This window comes from Leptonychotes weddellii, chromosome 3 (assembly GCF_054177405.1).
Source record: "Leptonychotes weddellii isolate Sample4059 chromosome 3, ASM5417740v2, whole genome shotgun sequence".
Taxonomy (NCBI): domain Eukaryota; kingdom Metazoa; phylum Chordata; class Mammalia; order Carnivora; family Phocidae; genus Leptonychotes; species Leptonychotes weddellii.
The window spans coordinates 107291314-107315319 of record NC_138371.1 but is presented as its reverse complement, the minus strand read 5'-3'; the positions used below and the strand labels follow the sequence as shown (position 1 = coordinate 107315319).

Here is a 24006-nt window from a genome sequence, read left to right as displayed (position 1 = left end):
AGCCACCTGCATTGCTATCACAGCTGGACCTTCTGGAGAACTTGCTGCAGCTTCTCCACCAGCCCTCGCTGCTTCACCTTGTGCTTTCTGTTGTGGAGCTGACTTCTTTCCTTCGACCTCGTGAACCAACCTCTGTTAGCTTCAAATTTGTCTTCTGCAGCTTCCTCACCTCTCTCAGCCTTCCTAAATTGAAGAGAATTAGGGGCTTGCTCTGGATCAGCCTCTGCCTTGAGAATGTTGTGGCTGGTTTCATCTTCTGCCCAGACCACTCAAAACTACTCCATATCTGCAATAAGGCCGTTTCACTTTCTTATCATTTGTGTGTTCACTGGAGTTGCACTTTTACCTCCCTTCCAGAACATTTTCTTTGCATTCACAGCTTGGCTGTTTGGTGCAAAAGGGCTACTTTTTGGCCTGGCTCAGCTTTTGGCATGCCTTCCTCACTAAGCTTAATCATAGTCTAGGTTTTGATTTAAAGGGAGAGACATGTGCCAATCTTCCTTTCACCTGAACACTTAGAGGCCATTGTAGGGTTATTCATTTGCCTAATTTCAATATTGTGTCTCGGGGAACAGGGAGACCCCCAAGGAGAGGGAGAGAGACAGGGGAACATTTGGTTGAGAGAGCAGTCAGATTTATGGATTAAGTTCCTGGTCTTACATGGGTGTGGGTTGTGGTGCCCCCCAAAATTACAAGAGTAACAGCAAAGATCACGGACCACAGATCCCCATAACAAATGTAATCACGATGAAAAAGTTTGGAATATTGTGAGAATTACGAAAATGTGACACAGACACCAAATAAGCAAATGTTGTTGGAAAAATGGCGCCCACGGGCTTGCTCCACGCAGGGTCGCCACAGACCTTCAGTTTGTAAAAGGTGCAGTACCTGTGAAGCATCACAGAAGGTGGGCTTGTATATGATTACCCTTTAAGAGATGGCTCAAGTGTCCACTGAGGCAGTTGTATGAGTGAAGGGAATGGATGAGCATTCCTACTGTTCCAAGTGTTCACCACATTTGGTATTGTCAGTAATTTCTATTTGATCCGTTCAAGTGGCTTAGAGGCTCATTGTGGTAATGACATTGTGCCTGTGGGGTCTACTCTGACAAACATTATCATCATCACGTGAACTACTTATGACAGAAGCCACAGGACTGGGGGCCTTTCCCCACTGACTGGAGGGGCAGCTGTGACAAAGTTAAAAGCTCCAGAAAGAAAACTCGGAAGCCAACACAGACTCCCCTGACCGCACTCCACCCCCACCCAAGGGAGAGCATGCTTATTTCAGGGCATGTAGAGTGGGGTGATTTTTAAAAAACTTGTGGCAACATTTAAACTCTTATTTATTCCCCACCTGGTGAGTAAACACCATCTCCCAATTTTCCCAAACAGGCTGTTTGGGAAAGAGAGAAAGGTGAGGCTTGACATCCCTTGGATTATTAACTTATCCTTTTCCAGGTCATTTTGATTTCCTCTTTTGCTCTTTAGCACCCCATTTTATTTTATTTTTTTAAAAGATTATTTATTTATTTGTCAGAGAGAAAGACAGCAAGAGAGAGAGAGGCGCAGGCAGAGGAAGAGGCGGGGAGCTTGATGCGGGACTCGATCCCAGGACCCTGGGATCATGACCCGAGCCGAAGGCAGATGCTTAACCAACTGAGCCACCCAGGTGTCCCAGCACCCCATTTTAGAGACCATTGATTTCCTGAGTTGGTTTTTTGGATGAGAAGACAATGCTTACCACTCTTCACAGGGCCTGGTACATGAAATTAAGGCAAGGAAATCAGCTATTGCTGCTCAGATATGTGGGACTCACGTCCAAGGTAAGAAGAGGTCAGGTTTAAAACTGGTTGTGTATAATTTTGTTTTTAAAGATTTTATTTATTTATTTTGACAGAGAGAGAGACACAGCGAGAGAGAGAACACAAGCAGGGAGAGTGGGGGAGGGAGAAGCAGGCTCCCCATGGAGCAGGGAGCCCGATGGGGGTTTCGATCCCAGGACCCAAGCCGAAGGCAGACACTTAACGACTGAGCCACCCAGGCGCCCCTGATTGTGTATAATTTTAAAAATATGCAGTCTGTACTCTCTTCTACCTTCACGAACAAAAGAAGTGACATTCACTGAAGACATACATGTAGCCTCTGTCTTCGGTGTCTTGGGGCAGTTGTCCTGCAGGGGGTTGGGGAGGGCTGCGGGGACACCATGGTCCCAGCTCTGACTCTCCTCCCATAGAGGTGGGCCTGCTGGCTTCCAGAAATTATGCTGTGGGCCTGAGTGTCTGCGGCATGGTGTTTATTTTATGCGTGTATAAACAATTTCAAAAATTACTATTTCTAGATTGCGATTCTCGTGTGGTTGCACAGAAAGCCAAAAGGGTCACAGAAAGTTATCCATTTTCCTGAGAGAAATATTAGCCTCACAGTTGCAACAACTATGGTAATTTAGAACATTAGATTCAATGTTAAAGCGCAGTGTTTAGGACAGATACCAATAAAGATGGCCCGTCTCACCAATTCACCATCTGAGGGACGAGCCCCTAGAAGAGAGATGATTATGACTAGCTGGCCCCTGACTCTAGAAGGTTCAGAGACACAGGGACTGGCTCCAGGTACAGCTAAAGCTGCCCTCCTGCCCCCACAGAGCCCAGGGCTCTGGAACAGAGAAGTGCTTCTTTCACTTCATTCATTCCTTGTCTGCTATGGTGTCAGAATACACACCCTTGTGGTGCAGCCTATTCTTCCTACGGTAGAATAAGGAGGTGTTTCACTCACTGCTCCTCCCACAGAGGTGGATGAAATCAAGGTCTTGAATCAAGAGCCTGGCAGAGGCACTGCTGAAAAAGGGCATCTGAAAGACCAAAAAGAGCGAGCAGCAGGTGTTTCTTGAAAAGCTGAAGGGCTGTGAGGGCTCCTGTGGGGGGCTGGACTGCATAGTCTTCAAGAGCACTGTCTGTCAGCTTGAGCTGCCGTAACAGCGTGCCAGCGACTGTGGGCCCAGACCACAGATGTGCGTCCTCATAGTTCCGGAGGCTGGACATCTGGGACATGGGTGCCAGTGTGGCTGGTTTCTTGTGAAAGCTCTCTTCCTGGCCCATAGAAGGCTGCCTTCTCGCTGTGCTCACATGACATGTGTGTGTGTGTATGTGTGTGTGTGTGTACATACACACGCATGCAAGGAGGGAGGGGGAGAGAGAGGGAACAAGCTCTCTGACGCCTCCTCTTACAAGGGCCCTGCTCCCATCACAAGAGCCCCCACCCCTGCACATGACCTCACCTAAACCTAATCACCTCTCAAAGGCCCCATCTCCAAATATCATTACATTAACGATGAGGGCTTCAATATATGAATTTTGGGGGTACACATCCAGTCCATAACAAGCACAGACAGCCTGCCAAAACGCCAATCCCACCTCTGACACTTACTCTTACTTACCTACCATGCCTCAGTTTCTTCCTCTGTAAGATGGTAAAAATAGAATACTTACCTCATTAGGGATACCCTGAGGCCTAAATGAATTCATAAATGTAAAGCACTATAAAAAGTGCCTGGCACGTGGTAAGTACTATACACATTCCTATAACTACCTAATTTTTCTGTGCTATTGATAGAAGCCCAAATCTTACTTGGATATCTCAAAAGTGGCCAGTAGTGATGCAGAGTGATTCCTGAGTCAGCTTTGAAGGCGAGCTGGGTGATGAGATTCTGCTCCAGCTATCAGGAGGTTTACCCACCACTGCTCTCTGGTGGGTGGACAGGTTGAGCCGCATAATGCAGAATTCCCAAATTCTATTGCAAATAGGTTGCTTATTGGTGATGGGTGGCAAGTGTTCACAGTGAAAACAGCTAAAGAGTGAAATAGCCAAATTCTATTCTTTCTGCTCAGCTATAAGCACTGCTCACTTGTGCTTACTGCCAACAGGGTGCCTTCTATTTTTAACTGATCAAGGTGAACTTCCCATCATTATGCCAGGCCAAGCACTGCTCTTATCTCTACAGAACACCACTCAGAGCACAGACTCAGCTGTCGCTCTATAATGATGAAAGATGTCCACTCATAACTTTGTGCCTGAGTAGAAAAAAGAATAGCTGCTAATTGTTCATGAAAAATGTTCTCCAGGTGGGTGCATGTCAGAAGGCTAACTATGGTGCCTGCCTGAGTCCTGGCCCAGGAAGCTGGGGGAAAATTCTCAACCCAGACTCTGTCAAAGAGCCTAAGCCACTTCCACAGGGCTAAGGAGTGAGTGAGGTCTCCCCACTCACACAGAATTGAACTGCTATAGAATAAGCAGCCCACAACCATCTTTATCCTTAGTGCAAATGGCAAGGAATTCAGAGCTGGAAGATCCTGGAGATCCTATTGGCCTTTAGGTTTTTCTGTAGGCTCCTTGGTGGCAGGAACCACAAACTAAAAACATAAAATCATTGTTTCGGGTGATGATAAAAACTTCTACCCTAGAAGATGGCCTTACGGGTACATAAGGCTGGCAGCCACTCACGTGACCTGACAGGAGTGACCCTAGGAAGGACTGTCTCCCCAGCTTTTGTACTTGAAATTAATGAAGAGGTAGACAATGGGAACTGCGTAATTAATAGAATGTATACACTCTCATACACATATCCTAAATATGAGACATTTTATCTCACTGAAAAGTCCTCATTAATCACTCCTTTGTGCATTTAGAATACCTTTAAAAATGCTAGTATGACCTGGAAGATTTGTGTAGTCTAAATTAGAGTAAACACCACAGGGAAAACAAGATACATCATCCTAGATCTTCAATCTCACCTAAAGATTTGAAAAATAGATCATTTCACGTTAAAACCAAGAAAAGAGGATAAGGGGAAGATGGTGGCAGAGTAGGAGGACCCTAGGTTTGTCTCATCCCACAAATACAACTAGATAACTATGAAATCATCTTAAATACCCCAGAAATTGACCTGAAGACTGGCAGGACAAACTCCACAACTAAAGGTAGAGAAGAGGCCACATTGAAGAAGCTAGGAAGTGCAGAGACGTGGCTTGGGAGAGAAACAGCTTGTGGCCAATGTGGTGGGGAGGGAAGCACAGTTGCAGAGAAGGGCAAGAGACAGACTAGCCCACAGGGGAATGAGCACATGGGGTAAAAGAATCCCCATAGCAACTGGCTTGGAAAGCTAGAGGGCTGGAATTTCATGAGTTCCTGTAACCAACAGGGCTTAAAGCTTGGGGTTTTAAAGATCGGTAGGCTTGGTTCTGGGAGAGCTCAGAGGGCATTGTGCTGCTCTTGGAGAGAAGGCAGGGCAACAGCCCACAGACATACTGGAAACAGGGATGTGAAGAGCCCCTGGGGCACACAGTGGGGAGATTATTCACTCATCTTGGAGCACATCCCAGAGAGACAAGCATTCATGGAGAGACTGCTCAGAGAACAAAGGAACTGGCCAATGCCATTTCCTTCCCCCACCCCTCAACATAAGCCCTGGGCCACGTGCAGGAACCAGCAGAGTGCTGACTCTCACTGTACTCTGGTGGAATACCCCCTCCCAGTCATGCTTGCCTCAGTCCCAGCATGGTGGGGGGCCCTCCCCCAGAAGACTAGCCTAAAACCCAGCCAATACCACATCTCTCGACCAGGGAGTTTTGCAAGGCCTCAGTTCCAGGGACAGTGAAGACAGGTCTCATTTCCCAAGCAGACCAGAATACACCTAGTCAAAACATACCACATCAGGCCAGGGACCAAATACTGCCCACAACAGGCAAAGAGAGCCTCTGGAGATGACTAGCTTGAAGAATAAAGTGGCCAGGTCGCAACAGCAGAGTGCACCCAGCACACACTGGAGACACTCCCAGAAGCACCAGGCCCTGGGGAACAAGGGGCGCTACATAGCAGGGCACTACAGGACCTCTTCTTCATAAAGCCACTACCCTCAAAAACAGGAGACTTAGCCGACTTTCCTAACACACAGAAATAGGCAGAGACTTAGACAAAATGAAAAGAGAAAGGGATTTGTCTCAAACAAAAGAACAGGAAAAGGCCATGGGTGGAGACCTAAGTGCAACAGATATAAATAACATGCCTGATGGAGAATTTAAAGCATTGGACTTGAGAAAAGAGTGGAGGACATCAGTGAGACAATTAACACAGAGATAAGGAATAACATAGCAGAGAGGATAAAGGGCTCAGTAGTGAAACGAGAAACACACTTGATGGAAGGAACAGCAGGCTGGAGGAAGCAGAACAATTAATGACCTAGAAGATGAAGTAGTGGAAAGTAAGCAAGCTGAACAAAAGAGAAAAAAAGAATTATGCAAATGAGAATAGACTTAGGGAAGTCAGTGACTCCACCAAATGTATGAACATTCATATTATAGGAGTCCCAGAAGAAGAAGAGATAAAGGGGCCAGAGAATTTATTTGAAGAAATAATAACTGAAAACTTTCCTAACCAGTGGAAAGAAACAGATATCCAGACCCAGGAGGCACAGAGAATTCCCAATAGAATCAATAAAAGCAGATCCACACCAAGACACAGTGTAATTAAAATGGCAAAATATAGTGATAAAAAATATTAAACACAGCAAAAAGACAGTTACATACAAAGGAAACCCCATAAGGCTATCAGCAGATTTTTCAACAGAAACTTTGCAAGACAGAAGTGGCATGATCTATTCAGAGTGCTGAATAGGAAAAACTTGCAGCCAAGAATACTCTATCCAGCCAGGTGATCATTCAGAATAGAAGGAGAAATAGTTTCCCAGACAAACAGAAACTAAAGGAGTTCATGACCATTAAACCAGCCCTGTGTGAAATATTAAAAGCAGTCTCTTTGAATGGAGGGAAAGGCCAAAAATGACTGTATGAAGGTAGGAAACACAAAAGCAGTAAAAATGAGTATTTCTGGGTATGCCTGGGTGGCTCAGTCAGTTATGTGTCTGCCTTTGGCTTAGGTCATGATCCCAGGGTCCTGGGATCCAGTTCCGCATTGGGCTCCTTGCTCGGCGGGGAGCTTGCTTCTCCCTTTGCCTGCCACCTTTGGGATGCTGCAAAAGCAGTTCTAAGAGGGATGTTTATCGCAATACAGGCCTATCTCAAGAAGCAAGAAAAATCTCATATAACCTAAGTTAATGTTTAAAGGAGCTAGAAAAAGAACAACAAATGAAGACTTAAACCAGCAGAAAAAAGGAAATAATAAAGATTAGAGCAGAATTAAATGATATAGAAAATAAAACCAAGAACATTTTTACAATAAATTTGAATGACTTTTTCCCTAAAACTAGAGTCTTCAAATCAATATCATTTTTGAGATGCAATGCCACAGGATATATCCCCAGGCTTTCCTGGGGAATGCTTGCCTTCTCCTTCCTCCACTGTCAGGGGTGTCCCCTGAACAAGTTTAAGGAAAGTGTAGTGAACAGTCACAAAAACATATCTAGGTTTGCAAAGAATTTGTACATTAGATGGCCAATCAGTAGGCACAGGACATTCCCAGGAGCTGTAAGCAGGAGCTTACTGGGGGTGGGAGCAGAGGTGGGGGCGGACACAGAAAGCCCTTGAATCACCAAGATTTAACTATATCACACTTTTTTTGCTCAGATCCAGGCTTCGAGTGGCTCTTGATCTCTGCTGTGGATCGAGGTCTCTCTGCTTCCTACCCTGTTGGGGTAGTCTTTGGGCTGCTTCTCAATCTATTTCCCAGAATGGAGATCCACAACCAGAGGATTCTCAGGAGGAGAGTGACATTCCCCTGGGGATACAGACACTCTGCTCCACTGCCTCACAAAGTCACAGTGAACATTTACTGAGGCAGTGGAGTTCTAGAACCCAGTGTAGCAGCCTTGGGCTAACTCCTTACTGCTCCTGCAGGGATCTTCCCGGCCACTGAATACGGTAGTGAAGAATGAGGACTTTGGATTCAGAGGGACCTGGGATAGAACTGTGCCTCTAAGCTTCAGACCATGACACTTACACAGGGTTAGTTAACCTCTCCGTGCCTCAGTTTCCTCTGCTGTAGAACCAAGAGGGCTGCAGCACATCCCTCCCAGGGCTGTTGTGCCCAGGACCCAGTTAGCTGGGTTCATCCACAGTTCATTTCACCTAAATCCCCAAGAAGCCCTGGGCTCACCCTTCAAAACTAACTATGGACTTCTTCCTTCCTTCCACTCTGCCTTGTTTCCCCCACCCCCAAACATGCGCACAGTGTCTTGTGCTGATCCTGAAGCAGCTCTGACTGTAAAAGTTACCCGAGGTGGAGCAAATGAGCTCAGTGGCTGGTGCGTGGCACCCAGTCGTCAGAGCCCCTGCCAGGTGGCTTCGGTCCCCGCCCCTCCCCCAGCTGGCCTTCTTACAGCACAACAATCCGGGGACCCCTCCATGAGACATTTTCTCCAGTGTTTTCTTTAACTCTGACAACTGCAACTGAAATTTAGCAGCAGCATGTAGTCCCCCAGGGACGCCTTCTGCATATTTCTCTCTTTCTCGTTCACTCTTGCTGTTACTTTTTACTGCTCCTCTACACCAAAGTTCAGATTTCCTTTTTTTTTTTAATAGAAAAAAATGTTCTTGCAGGGGAGAAAGGCCTTGATTTAATCAAGTTTCATGGTAAGCAAATGAGTATTGCAAAATACCCATCCCAAGTACCAAATGAAGAAATTAAAATAATGCTGCCTACTCTTCAAGTGGGTTTCTTTCTTTCACGAAACTACAAGCTTCACAGCAACACCCAACCTGACTTCCTCCCTCCAGCAGTTTTTGAGCACTCATTCCGTGTCAACCTCTCCGCTACCCACTAGAGATACAGAGATGAAGGGAGCGTGCTCCTCCAGGGCTACACCCACTGGCATCTACACACATGGACAGAATGCAGTGCATTTGGTTAACCTCTGTATTCATCTCTATGCATGCACTGCTGGATATCCTTACAGGCCCACAAGCACAACCTGCAATACCTCCAAACGCCCAGAGAGGGCATCCCAAACACCATCTCTAAAACCAACCCTCACTTCTTCCCAACTCTTCCCTAGCATTTTCTGTCTTCCTTAAAGACACCACTGGCCTCAGGCCCAAGTGGGAGGTGGGTCTTTATTTGAGCTTTTCCTCTCTTCCATGGAACATCTCTTCCTGGATACTCCCAAGTATATTATTTCTAAGCCCCCCAAAAACACCTGCAAGAGAGAAACTAATTGTTCCCATTTTACAGATGACACAACTAAGACTCAGTGGTAAAGCGACCAATTCCAGGTCACATGGTAAGCGTCTGAGTTGGAATTTGAACCCACGTCTCTCTGACTCTAGAGCCAGGGCCTGCCTGTCTCATGGTATGAGAGCCATATTCTTAACAGACAGTGGCTGTGCTGTTTATTCATACTTGACTAATATTTTACTATGATTTGTTTGCATTTCAATAACTTTCCTTTTAATAAATTACAAGGCTTTATGTTTGTATAATCCAGCTTCGTTTTTAGCTTAGAAATCCTAGCCTGACTTTACATAAATTCTTTCATTACATTTCTGACCCTTCCCTTTTTCTATTCTGCTTGAAATGTAACATTTTAAAATGATAAGTTTAAATAAGTAGATAATTGAATTATTTCATGGGAATGTTTTCATTTCCCCGGCACAAGGCAGTCGTGCTGAGCAAGCAGTCCCGTGTCTTCACTCAATAAAGCAAAAGCTGCCATGTCTTGGTGCTCAGTAACAAACAACATGGTGCACGTCTGTTAATGGATGGCCCACAATCTACATAGGCTGCAGGAGCCTGGCTGGCTCAGTCAGCAGAGGGTGCGACTCTTGATCTCAGGGTTGTGAGTTCGAGGCCCATATTGGGTGTAGAGATTACTTAAAACAAACAAACAAGCAATAAATAGGCTGAAGGATCTGTTGGGATTCCACGGTTCCTCACTATTTCTCAGTAGGACAAGTCTTATAACATTGATACCTATGAAACAAAAATAATATCTTGGCCTTCAAAGCATCTCAGAGGGCATCAAAAGATTAGAAAATAATCATTTTTATAAAACGGAAGTAATATGAGTGAGGAGAGGAGGTCTCCAGTTGACAACCCAGCAGTTCTCCAGAGATTTCCGGCTTAACTATACCGGAGGTCTTATTACTCTGAGGCTCTCCACAGAGACAGAGTCTCCGGTGCAGGGATCGTGGAGCATCTCAGATGCTCTCTATGTTCAAACCCATTTGCCTGGAGGCACATGCTCATGTTCCTCTAAGTGTGGCTAGCAGGGTATCCCCAGCCCCACTCTGTTCAGACCCTGCCCCTGAGATGAAACATGAGAGGGCTGGACATGAAGAATCCCACATGACAGTACTAGAGACCTAGCGGTCGAGTATCCTGTGCATCACCATGTGGGGGAGGGCTCACCAGGGTGGGGCCCTGCTTATCAAGTTGCAAAACATCCAATTGTCCCTGCTTCCCACCACAGGCACATGTCACTCCCAAGGTGACAAGCAAAACTTTAAAACTTGTAGAAAATGTGGAAGAATACCCTTATGACCTTGAGTAGCTTTTAGAAAATGATACAAAACAGCAGAAACCATGAAGGAAGGAGATGAGTTTGACTGCATTACAATGGAAAACTTCGCATTAAAAGACACAAGTTTCAAGAAAAGCCAAAGGTTGAGAGATTCCCAATGTACGTTCCATTCCTGATTATATACTCCAGGGAAACTCATATGTGTCCACAAATATGGACAGGAGAAGTTTGCTATGGTATTTTCGGTAATGGCAGAAAAAAAAAGTAACTTAAATGTTTATCAATAGGAGAATAAATAAATGTTGGCATATTTATGTAACTGTAAACAGCATTAAAATGAATGAACTACAATTATATCACTATGGATAAACATCAAAAGCAGTTTTGAAAGAAACCCCAAAGCAACCCAGTGTTGAAGAGAAGGGTATATATGATAGAATCTATATAAAGTTTCAAAACCCTGCACAACCCAACACTGCATATTATTTATATTTTCTATAGGTTTATACGTACATAATACATGCATGAAAATAGTAAACATTAAAGTCACGAGAGTATTTCTACCTGAAGGTGAACGAGATGGCGAGGGCCACCGGGGCACTCGACAATATGGCTAACATTTTGTTTCTTTTCAAAAAGGGATGAAGCAAGTGGTATGTCAATACTTAAGTAGGCTGGGTATTTGATTCCATGATTTGTCCCTACATAGGAAAGTTGTCACAATGTTGAGAAATTCCATTTTTAGGCCACAGTGGCAGCAGCGTAAGGCGCAGCTGTGTGTTAGATTTAAGTGCTAGAGTTAAAGGCGGGTGGGGGCGGGGTTGTCCAGGTATGAATTCACAAAGTTCATTTCCGTGTGTGATGCTGCTAGGCCCACATGGGGAGCGAGAGGGATGGGCCTGTCCTCTAGCAGGTTCTGGTTGGCAGAGGAGGAGAAGATAAGATATGTCTCAGGCAAAGTAGTCTACAAGAGGCATGCTTGTGTGGGGTTCACTGGGATTCTATTTAGTTACAAGGAGTGAGAAACCCTCCAGCCACAAGAAGAGCTGGAACAAAGACCCAAGTTGGGAGTGATGAGAGCATATTCTGCAAGAAAAAAATGTGCCTGGGTTTGGGCCATGTGTAGGGAGGCTGGCCTGAATGTTGGCCTGAGGGGTTTAGATTTAATTCCGGAGACCAGAAAAAGCCACAGAAGGCGTTTGGAAGAGGGAACATTAATCAAGGCACTAGTTTATAGGAGCCATCGAAGTGAGGGCAGAATGTGCAAGGTCAAAACGGGGCCTCTGAAGTAAACCAGGAGACAAAGGAGAGCCTCCAGCGGTAGGAGGCACAACAGAGGAGGTAGAAGCTTCTGGAGCGAGGGGAAGCCGCAGGAGCCAGCAAGGAAGGGGAAGGTGGGACCCAAGGTTCTGAGGCTGACTGGCTCTCACTGGTTTTGGAGGGAGGCTGAGGAAACGAGGCTGTGCGGCTTACAGTAAGATTAACACATGGACACTGATGCGGATGACCATGACATGAGAGAAAACCTACAATTATTCTGTGCTTGCCGTGTGCCCGGCAATGGCCTCAGCCCTCTCCACAAAGTGGCGCATTCCATCCTCCAGCAACCCTGCTGGGGAGGCACTATTGTCATTCCTGTCTTACAGGTGAGGTAACTCAGGCGAGAAAGGTCACGTGCCCCAGCCAGGGTCATGCAGCTGCCACGTGGTGAGCCAGGGTTTGAACCCAGCCGTCTGACCCCAGAGCCCAGGCTCTGTCGCAAGAGAGGTGGCCAAGCCTTATGTATTGAGGTGTCCCTTGTACCCCCATGATGGGCAAATGCCGTGATTTCTGGGTAGTAAGAAGACTGAAGAAACTGATAGGAAATGACCTCAATCTCTGTAAGCAGAAGGTGGAGTCGTATGTATAGAACAAAGCAGTCTGGGGCTACAGAGCAAGAAACATTAGAAAATGCTGCTTGGAGAATGGGAATTCAGATAAACAGATCTTACAATACCAATGAGAGTCAACTATTAGCATAAACAGATGAATTTGATGAGGATACAAACCATCTGACTGAGAACCCTAAGAGCATAGAAATTAAGGACAGGAATGTACAAATCACTTAAATACTTGATTTTGGAGCCCAGCTGGGAAAAAGAAAGACGAAGTCTGGGGGAATCGGTAAAAGAACATTCATGGAGTTTTCAGCTACAAGGTTGAGAGACTGATAATGAGAGTGAAGGTGGACAGCAGGGTCAGTGGGAATGAGGGCCCAGAGGCAGCAGAAAAACAAGGGCTCACTGTGAGCCCAGGAGAAGCAGATGTTAAGATCTTGGAGAAGACACAAATTTCAGGGACCAGGTCATGGAAGTGTAGCAAGGCCAAGGAAAGGGAAGGTGGCCATGGAGAAGCTCCAGGCATTGAGGAGGTCAGAAGATTATGAAGACCTGATAAATAGAAGAATCACCTACGTAAGTAGAAAACTTCCCAATGATGGAGCCAAAGTCAGGAGTGAAAAATCAGGGTGTGGCTATGATGAGGGTAGAAGATGCTAAAAGGAGACACACGAAGTGGAAGAGAAATGGCCTGTACAATGCTTCAGGAAAAAGTATGTAGACCCCTCCATCCTAATCCTACGTCTGAAGGGAGAGATGTATTGGAATATACAGCATATGAGTTGACTGGAACTTTTTAAAAAAGCAAACAACTAAAAAAAAAAAAAAAAAAGCAAAAGCAAACAACAACTAGATCGGTAGGTTGGATGCTTTAAAAGGAAAACACTGTATTTTAGCTCCCGTAATGAGCCCAGTAAGAGACGAGGTTTATAGAGAGGGAAAATGGATGGTAATCGGGCAAAAAAGTAGGGGCACAAGGAGTATATTAGAGAGATATGGAGTAGTGTACATGAGGCAAGCAAAAGGAAAGGAGAAATCAGAGTAGAGTCGCATTAAATCCAATGTGTCGTCTTGGGAATGTACTATAGACTTCCTTCCACGTACCCAGGACACTCATGACTTCTTTACAACTGTTAAGAAATGCGTGTATCTTCCCAGTGCCTTTGCTGAACAACTGGACTTTGAATCAAAGCCTGACTCCTCCTCTGCTCTACTCCAAGGCACATGACCGGCCCGGGCTTCAGTGCTCCTGGGTGACTTGTGAAAGGAGCAGGCAATCCATTACGTGTCCTGTTTGCACCTTTGTTCCCATTACAACCGTAATTCAGACGAAACACACACACACGCCTGCATGCTTAGGCGTGAAAGTTAACACCATATACAGTAATATGAAATACTACATATGTGCACTGGGGTTAATTTACAGTTACTGCGGGATCCATAACTTTGTAATTTCCTGGCTTTGGTCTGTATAGTTTTTCAGACTCGACATTTTATTAACTTTTTCTTTAAACCAGCTATCTGTCTTTTGGCTGGTATTCCCCAGGGTATTAGCTTGCATATTTCCAAGCTGAATATCATGTTGTAAAAGTCTGTCTATTTCCCCTCATCTCTCTCAGTCCATCTGTATTTTTTTACATCTAACCTCCTGGGTCTTTGCCTTTTTTGGCTCTGTGAATTTAATTAATGTACTTTTGACTTTCTTTACCAGGTCACTGTTGAAAATTTACATAAAACAGATCCAATTTTTTTTTTATCATACCCTAATAGAAGCACTTCAACTACATTTTCCTTTTCCATATATCTCAATTTATCTTTCCAATACAGCTTCCCTCACTTAAGAATTCTTAGATGCAATCAAACATGAACACTTTTGACTGTTCTTTCTACAGAGAGCCTGGTACATTTGTAGCATTCTCCCAAGTTAAAATCAGTTGATATGTAAAAAGCATTTGATATCATAATGCTCTTCATAAAATCATCCAGCCCTTCTTTTCATCTTTGTTCTTCTTGATATTGAAGTGTCTGAGGGATTTCTTTGCTTTTATAGAATTGTTTTCTTATATTTCTCTTGATTTGGGAGAAATGAAGATGTTTTCAGAGAAACAAAATATAGGTATTAGCCTTCTTCCCCATTTTCTCAAAAACAAAACCAACAACATTACTTTGAGTTGCTAATAAAAAACAAACAAACAAAAAGCCCTCCTATCTGACTGAATGAACAAATTCTAATGCATTTGAGATTTTGAATCTTAGAATGTTAATTGCAAGGATCCATTATGTTTTTCCTCATATTTTTGCTTGCTTGTTCACTATGGCATTTAATGCCAATGATCTACAAATTTATGTCTCTTTTATCTCTTTTTTTCTTTAAAAACATTCACTGGTAAGCTATGATCAGTTTCTTTGTTCTCCATATTAACAATGTGCTTTCTTGCTAACAGAAACATTTTTATGTCTACACCATAGAAATCAACATTTATGCTACATTTTTGGAAAAGACAACTCAAATCAACTCTAAGGCAGTAACATCTGAGCTTCCGTTTTGCCTGTAATTCTTAAAAAAAAATTTTTTTTTTTAAAGATTTTATTTATTTGACAGCGAGAGACACAGCGAGAGAGGGAACACAAGCAGGGGGAGTGGGAGAGGGAAAAGTAGGCTTCCTGGCGAGCAGGGAGCCCGATGTGGGGCCCGATCCCAGGACCCTGGGATGATGATCTGAGCTGAAGGCAGATGCTTAAACACTGACCCACCCAGGTGCCCCTAAAATTTTTTTTATTAACATATAATGTATTATCTGTTTCAGGGGTACAGGTCTGTGATTCATCAGTCTTACACAATTCACAGCGCTCAACATAGTACATACCCTCCCCAATGTCCATCACCCAGCCACCCCATCCTTCCCATCCCCCCTCCACTCCAGCAACCCTTAGTTTGTTTTCTAATTCTTACTGCTGATATTCTTAACAGGTTATAAATAAGTTGGCAATGAAACCAATAAAAGTGAACATGCTGAATTCTATTCTTCTTAGAAACCCTATTTAAATACTTCACCTGATTTCCAAATTTTTCTTTGATGACCCTTACTAGTTGAAACAATTTTAATTGTATCATCACTTTCTTTTTGGCTCTTTAAACCATCTGATATTTTAACCAGTAGCACACAGACTAAAATGTACCAACGAATACAGCTGGATTGCCATGAGAATGATCAAACTGAATTAAATCTATGGAACGCTGTCTGGAAAGACTTAAGAAAAAAGGGAGTTACCTTCTGGTTAGCTTTCTACAGAGCACTGCTCCAGTCAGAGCTGAGGATCACAGTGCTCCTGTCATAACCTACAGCCTTCTATGGTTTGGACCTCTGACTCAGAGGGTCTTGGACAGTGAGCTGAGCGTTGGACATCAGGGGGGCCAGCTAGACGAAGAAACTCCGGGACAGCCAGAAATGGCCAGGAAGAAATAGCCTTGTGTTATATGGGGGTAAATTGAGCCCAGCCTTGAAGGAATGTTCCTGGGAGGTGGGGTGGGATGGGGTTGGGAGGGCCGTCAACCTTCCAGCACTCTGCAAATGGTCTTCCAATGCTTTACTGTGGGATCCATTAGAGGATTCTACTCTGATGCTTCAGTGTCATGATCCCACTAAGTAATTCATAGATGAGAACGTAAATGAAAATTTGTGGGATTAGGTTGCCCCCCTTCTCCATTTAAAGATGATTTATTATTTTTCTTTTAATTAAAGGACCCCAGGAAAACATTTGTTTTGAGTCCTGATACGCAGGCCCACCGAGACTTATTTCATAGAACTTCTCACTGAAGGTTCAGCAGGTCCTGTCTGCGTCTCTACAATGTATTACTTCCGTGGACACTCGGGCCCACAGCCTCCCCGAATCCTTCCTCATAATCCCCAACATCTGTTCTATGTCCAGTGCTGACCAACGTGGGAATCGGCAAGTATTGGCTGTCAGCGTCGACACAGATGAGCAAACATGCTCACAGAGCGTCAGCTGGCCCTGTGATTTCAGCTGAACATGCCGGACATAAGCAAGGCTCTAGTTTAAACCATTTGTGACACAGAGGAAACACCTGTTTAGAAGTCATCCAAAATAAACGGTGTTGAGTAATTTGAAGGGTTGAGGTTGATAGAGCAGTTCAGATTGCAGAGCTCTGGGTACTTGGGTGCATTATATACCCCAAATCCCTAGGGTTGAGGCTAACATGTACTTCTCCAGTGTTTGGAGTGAGGATGGTCTATTTAAAGTTGGGGTGAATCTTATTCCTTTTTGGGTGACACACAGAATTTTATGAAATCCATAGCTTCAATCTCAACCAAACGTCTTATCTTCCCTTATTTTGGACTCAAGCCTAATACCTTTCATAAAAAAAAATTAAAACATAATGTGCTGCTTTTAATAGAACGCTTGATTTATTTGGGGAGAATAATATGACCCAAAGGAAAAGCTGGATCTTTGTATAGTAGTGAATTACACTGGACTGTGAGCCATGTCTCCCTTTCTACCTAATCAATTGCCCAGCTGGGGAAAGTGACCAAATTCACTCAAGTGTGATGATCAGTAGAGGCATTCTAGAGGCATTGTGGTGTTGCGTTGTTCCAAAGGTATCCAGGGTGGAATGACAAAGAATATGAAACGAAAAGAAAAATAAGGCCACACAATTTAACATGAAATACCAAATGAGACATGTCCTTCAGATATGCAACCTGCCTCTCACTGTAAGCTAATATGGTGAGTTTAATGATTAAGTAACAATCTCCTTGAGTCCAAGTTTGCCCATCTACAAAATGGGGCTATCTTATCCTTGCAGAGTGGTTGCTGGGCATCCAATAAAAAATAAATGACCTAGGATGGTACTTGGCACTGGAATTTTTAGTACACTGCAAACTTTGGCAAAATCTAACTCTCTGGCATGGAATGTGAGGCTGTTCATGGTCCGGCTCCTGTCTATCATCAAGATCCTGCTCTTGGCCTTTCATCACCAGAACCCTGCACTCCAGCCATGCTGAACTGTCTGCATGTCTCCCAATCCCCAATATTCTTTTTTTTTTTTTTCTTTTTCTTGGCCTTTGCCCATCTTGTTCTTTGCCCAGCTGACAATGCCCCATTCTGCCATTGCTCTGACTTTTAGAATTCTTCCTCCCTCAAGATTCAGTTCAAATATCACTTCCTCAGTTTCTCCAGGCAGGATTATATACTTCCATTTTTTTTTTGCATGGCTACCATCTGTCAGGCACTGGACTAGCAACTTGCCTCCCTCTCATTTAGTACACACGCATGGCCCTATAAAAATCTCATCATCTTCCATCTTACAGATGCAAAAGTTTGGTTCAGAGAGGTCACATGATCTTCCTAAGGTCATGCTGCTGGCCAGAGGTCAGAACCAGTTTGCTCCAGGTCCATCAACCCCAGAGTGCCTGCTCTTTCCACTGTACCCTGCAATCCTGCATTATGTGCAATGTTCTGCTTCTTTGTTTACCCATCTTCATTAGACTGAAAGCTTCCTAATGATAGGGATGTGTTCTATCCAACTGAGCAGCTGGTTTGTCCCAGGCAGCCACTTATTAACAGATTCACCAGAGACAACGAAGGGGAACCTATTTTCTGCACAGGCTATCCATATATACTATACATTTGATACTGCCTTCTTTGTCGGGTCTAAACATCTGGAAAGGAAGCGAAAGCCTCGCACATGAGTACCATCCAGGGAACACCTGTTTGTAAATCTTTAGCAATGGACACTAAATGTTTTTGTCTGGATTCTTAAGGGTTCTTGGATCAACATCAGGTAAACCTTCCCTCTTGGGTGGCTTTCCAGCAGTTAGATACTAGGGTCGGCTCTCAGCACATGGGTCTATTTTAAGCCGATTAGCTAGAAGCATCCACTCTATGAAGTGCAGTGTGCCCACAGTCAGGCCAGCCCGCCTCAGCCCTAGGAGATATGGCTGCCTGCCTTTATTGCCACAGCCATGATCCTGGCAACAAATTCCCCTGGAGACCTGACTCTGAATGATATCTTCAGAGCAAGAGTCCCACAGTGTAATGACAAAGTGGCTCCGGTTTAACTTACTGTAGTAGTCCCTGTCACTTCCATGACTGCTGGGAAAGCTGGTCACACGACACACTCCACTGACCTTAGCTGTGTGTGCAGTCTCTCACGTGACCTCTGAGGCCTCTCAGACCAGGCCTGCTCATAGCATAGCGCGGGTCTAGCTACTCCCTGCCTCTGGGAGGGGTCTACGTGCACAGCGCTTCTGTCTTCCCTCGCCCGCTGGCCGCAGCTAATGGAGACGTGTCTATGTCCCGGGATAGTCGTGATAATTGTTGCCATTTACTGAACACTCATCCCGAGCCAGGCATGGTGCTAAGTGCATTAACGTGAATTATTTTATCGAATTAACACAGTAAACAGTAAACACAGTGCAGTTTCTCCTACCTGGATCTCCCTTTTGTAGATGATATAAAAATGCAGGAAGGGATCAGGTGACTTGTCCAAGGCCACATGGGCAGGAAGTGGTCTAGCTGGGAGATCCTGTGCTCCGAACTGCCTCTCAGGCAACCCTGGGTCTTATTAAAGGGATCCAAGAACACGACTGCCAACCCAGGCAGGAAAACTGGGCTGGCCCTGCCGTGTAATCTGGTATCAGGGGAAGAAGCTGAGTAAACAGAAGTCAGAGTGGGAGTTCATGTACAGCTCACAATAACGCACTGGTAATGGGAAACCTAAATAAGAAGATAAAAAGTGAAATTTGGGGGGCATTAAATATGGTTCTTTTCAGGTCTAAACCCCATGACTGACTTCCCCAGCAGGCTTTGAGCAATCAAAACACCCAAGACAAATCCCATAAGCATACCTAATTGAATAATCCAGATTCTGTTTGCTTGGGTTTTTGAAGCATCAAAACAGTTCCTTTATATGCTGACTTTGGCTCCCCTGCAGTTTTAATTAAGCCTCCCAAGGCTCCCAAGGCTCCCAAGCATATTAAAATGAGGCAGAAAGAAAGCCTGCGGCCTTTGATGCCAATGACCACAAGGTGCAAGAATTCTGGTTTGATCTGTGCTAGAGCAGCTACGGCTGATGCTCAGAGCCAACCCAAAGGGAGAATTCTCTATTTATTTTCCTTTGTGGGGAGGGGGCAGTGATTACTCAAGTGATGAAAAGGTTTCTTTCTTGTGGGAAGCTGCAACAAAACAGGCACCAGGGAATCCCCAGGCAGACGGGCAGTTCTGTTCTGACCAATCCCAAGAGACTGGAGATGGGCACTCATCCATCAAGGACCACACTAGGGCTTTTCCCTTGCTGGGCCTCTCTGAGATCCATGTTCAGCACCACATCCGCTCAGCTGGGCCTCTCTGAGATCCATGTTCAGCACCCCATCTGCTCAGCCAATAGATTTTAGTGCTTTTTTCCTGCTTTAGGGGAATGAAGTCACGTCATGCCCACCCCTTCTGGCTAAGTTTATTACAAAACCCTAAGCTCTCTGGCTCTACCCTATCTTGGATGCCGCTCAGGACTTCTTACCAAGTATCTTCTCTGGGGCTGGCTAAGAACTTCAAGATGATTCCCCAGTTCTCCCTGAGTTAGGTTCCCGTGTTTCCAACAGATAACTCAGCTTGCTCTGCCTGCCTCGATGGTACGTGTGGCACCACTGCCCCAGCCCACCTGTTTATCCAGCAGGCCGGCCAACCAGGCCCTGTGCTCAGAAGTGTGCTGGGTGCTGAGGCCAACGGGACACATTCTTCTCTAGCATCTTACATGCTAGTTCAAGAGAGAAAAAAACACAGACCATTTCTGTCTAGCACAGATAAGCTCAGAAATGATGATGTAGCAGTGTACTCTGGGAAAGCAAGGGTGGCAGAGACCACTTCTGGTTGGGGACAAATCCAAAATGCATCATAAAGTGACACGTACTGAACGAGTAAAGAATGGGTAGGGATGGGCGCCTGGGTGGCTCAGTTGGTTAAGCGACTGCCTTCGGCTCAGGTCATGATCCTGGAGTCCCAGGATCGAGTCCCACATCGGGCTCCCTGCTCGGCAGGGAGTCTGCTTCTCCCTCTGACCCTCCTCCCTCTCATGCTCTCTGTCTCTCATTCTCTCTCAAATAAATAAATAAAATCTTTAAAAAAAAAAAAAAAGAATGGGTAGGGTTACTATATAAAAGGTGGCAATGGGAGGGACATTCAGGTGGAGGACAAGGAGCAACAAAGAGATGCAGGCGGCAGTGAAGGGTTCAATTTGCTCAATCACACATCACGTACATGGGCGTTGTGAGGGAAGAGGCGGGAAAGGCTGGTGGAAGTCAGACTCTAGAGGCCCTAGAGCAAGAGGCTGAGGAACTGAGATTTTATTTGATAGACAGTGAGACAACCTTCATTTGTCATTCACACAAAGAGTACTTTTGAGCCCATGTTATGAGTAAGACACTAAGCTAGTTGCTGGGCACACAATGAAGAAAAAAAAAAGGATATTTCCTCAACTCAAGGTGCTGACATTCTAGGGGTGGGAGGAATAGATCATTAAACAAATAACACAACTGACGTTCCTGTCATTCACGTCAATGAAGGAAAATATTTCGATGTAATTATAAAGAATAATGAGGGGTCCTAGGGTTTCTCTTAAGAAGTACCATTTGAGCTGAGAACAAAAGAAGGGTTAGATATTTCCAGGAGAGTTTGGGCAAGGGGTTTGGAGTACTGAACATGGAAAGAACAGCACCTGCAAAGGCCATGAGAAGGAAAGACCTTAGTCAACGTGAAGAACTGAAAGATGAGCTGTACCACTGGATGGACGGTGTTTCAGGAGGAAGCTGGCAAGACTCACAGGGCTAGCTCAGGCTGGGCCTTGTCTGCCACGTAAAAGATTTTGGCTCTACACAGAATTCTAAATCATTAAAGGGTTTGAAAGGGGGAAGAGCATAATTTCACACTGTTAAGAGAACATTCCAGTTGCGGTGCAGAAAATAGGGAGGAACAAGACGAGAAGCAAAGAGCCAAGCCAAAGGTAGTGGCCTATGCCAGGGTGAGGGCATGAAAATGAGGGTAAAGGGACAGAATGGGAAGATATTTGGGAGGAAGAATGGACAGGACTCAGTGACGGATTAAGTGTGAGTTAGGGTGAGGGAGGTGCCAAGGAGGTGATCGGGTAGGTAGGATAGACTCACACAGAAAAACCAATGAAGATATTCCTACACTTACAGGCCACCATCAGGAGGGCAGCACTAGAAATATAAACTGCAGGAAAGGTGTGAGAAATTTTTGCTGAGGGAAAATGGGTAAGATTTGAATAGAGTTTGTGGGAAGAGGATGAGGAAGATTCTAGGGTGACTTGGATTAAAGATCTATAATCTAGCAGTTGGAAACAGAGACTACTTCCAACACTGGGCCAAAGTGGGACAGATTTGAGACACAGTCACAGAAATAGTATAGGAAGCTGGGTTTAGAGTAGAAGAGACTGGCAGGGGAGAAAGGGGAGGGAGAAGAGAGATGCAATGGAATGTTGAGGGACCTCTACATCTCAGGGAACAAAGAAAGACAAGAAACAGAGGAAGACCAGAGGGTCAGAGGAGAGCTTCAACATGGCGGGAGAAGACAACAGTGTCAAACGTTGCAGAAAGGCTGAGGAACAGCAAGACTAAGACCCGTAGTTCCAGGGACTAGAAAGACATTCATGACCTGAAGGTTAAGTGAGTGCCAGGAGTAAAGGAATGTGAGGGACACAGGAGGACACGTATAGGTTACTCTTTCACCAACCTTGGGAGGGAAATAGAGCACAGAGTACTTTAAGGGGGGAAAACCAAGGACAAGGAAGGTGTTTGGGGAGCTCATGTTAGGGAAATAGCCAGTGAACATAGAGAAATTAAAAATGTACAAGAAGTCCAGGATTAGGCAAAGTTTTTATATTTGCTTTGTTTTGGGGGAGAAGGAGTACCCACTAGGTTGTACTTGTCCACGGGTAACTAAAAATTCAACAAACTGCTCAAACAACAAACAGTTGCCGACCGTTCTCCCAAAATAATTCCGGATATAGGTCCTTGCTCCTCCGTGCTATCAAGTCCCCAGGCTTTTCCTGTCCTGCAGCAGCACCACCCACAGTGTAGGCTTTCTGTTCCCTTGCTTCTGGCCTCACAGTCCCCGAATGGCTGTGGAGGCAAGGCATCCTATCTGCCTTCCAGGAAGGAAGAGAATGTAGCCCCATCCAGCTCCACTCTCACGAAGGTAGCCCGTGGCCAAGTTTCCCTAATGCTTGCCGGCCATTTCCTGCTCATGTGGCAATGTGTCACTACAAGGGAGGCTGGGGACCCAAATGTTTGTCTTTTCAGCACCCTTCATAGGCAGTGGTAGGAAGAAAAGATTTGTTAATGGCATCTGAGTTAGCCATAGAGATGCAGACAATGATCTGGGGAAGAGGTAGTTAGGCTTAACACATGAAGAAAGTACAGTTCCTGAGAAGGGAAGAGAAGACAGGGGATACAGAGGTGTCTTGAGAAAGCAAACCGCGAAACTGGAGGTGGGTGAGATGGGTGGGTCATCAGTGTGGGATGTGGGACTGTCCTCTCAGCGAGCATGAGGGAGGGAGGAAGAGTAGGGTTACACAGTCCAGAGAGAATTGCAGGACACGGGAATCTCACCTGGGGCAACACGACAGTGAGTCAGCAGAACGGGGAACCCCCAGGGGCTGGCTGGCTCTAGCGTGGGAAGCCTAGAACAATGTTCTGTCACTGAAACACCCCTGCCAGATATCAGTTTTCTTTGCATAATTCAGAACAACCATTTTATTTTTCTTAAAAGGTTGGCTCTTAAGGTTGGTTCTAGAAGGTTGGCTATATTCCTGAAAATATTTAAGGGACTGGTTGAGCCACTTCTAGAGAAGGAAATACCAATCACTACAGGCCTAACGTAAAGTAGGGAGAGAAAACGGAGGAAAATGGGTCAATGATTTTCATTTGAACACAGAGAAGTAAATGGAATAAATAATTCTTCACATTCTTCAATGACGGAAATGATGTAATTTTGAATCAACTGAAAGGATTCTAGTATCTCTTATTCCAAAGGGAGTCTTTAAACATGCACATCTGCCGACTCTTTGCCTCTTCTTTAAAGCAGGTCCCCCGGCCATCTGCTCTGGGAGCCCGGAAGTGTTGGACAGGTTGTTACTTCTGCCAAGCGGGATCTACTTTCTAACTGACAGAGAGAAAATGTGGGCTGGTAGAACTTACCGATTGTTTTCTCTGGGGTTTGAAACCATAACATTTCCATTCAGAGGAAATAGTCTAGGATGTTTATTTTTTCAGACTTCATGAATATTAAAAGCCCCATAATTGAAGCCAAAACATAAGGAAAATGAGTGCAGTGATACCAAATGTGGGTGTTCTGCCTTCAAAGTAGTCTTCATCCAGGTAAAATGTTTGAAGCAAAAGAAGATAAATGGTATACATATACAGCTACATTAAATATAGTTCTGGAGGGGTGCCTGGGTGGCTCAGTCGTTAAGCAGCTGCCTTCGGCAAATTCTCGGGGGCGGAGCAAGATGGCGGAGGAGTAGGAGACCTGGATTTCGTCTCCTCTCAGGAATTCAGCTGGATAGGGATCAAACCATTCTGAACACCTACAAACTCAACAGGAGATCGAAGAAAAGAATAGCAACAAC

General features: G+C 44.9%; 1 protein-coding gene across 2 annotated transcripts in view; it reads right to left on the bottom strand.

The window, feature by feature from the left end:
* The window catches only part of LOC102734599 (phospholipid-transporting ATPase IB), a 567820-nt gene that overhangs the window by 65573 nt on the left and 478241 nt on the right, over window positions 1-24006 (bottom strand). The gene's annotated exons all lie outside the window — the stretch shown is intronic.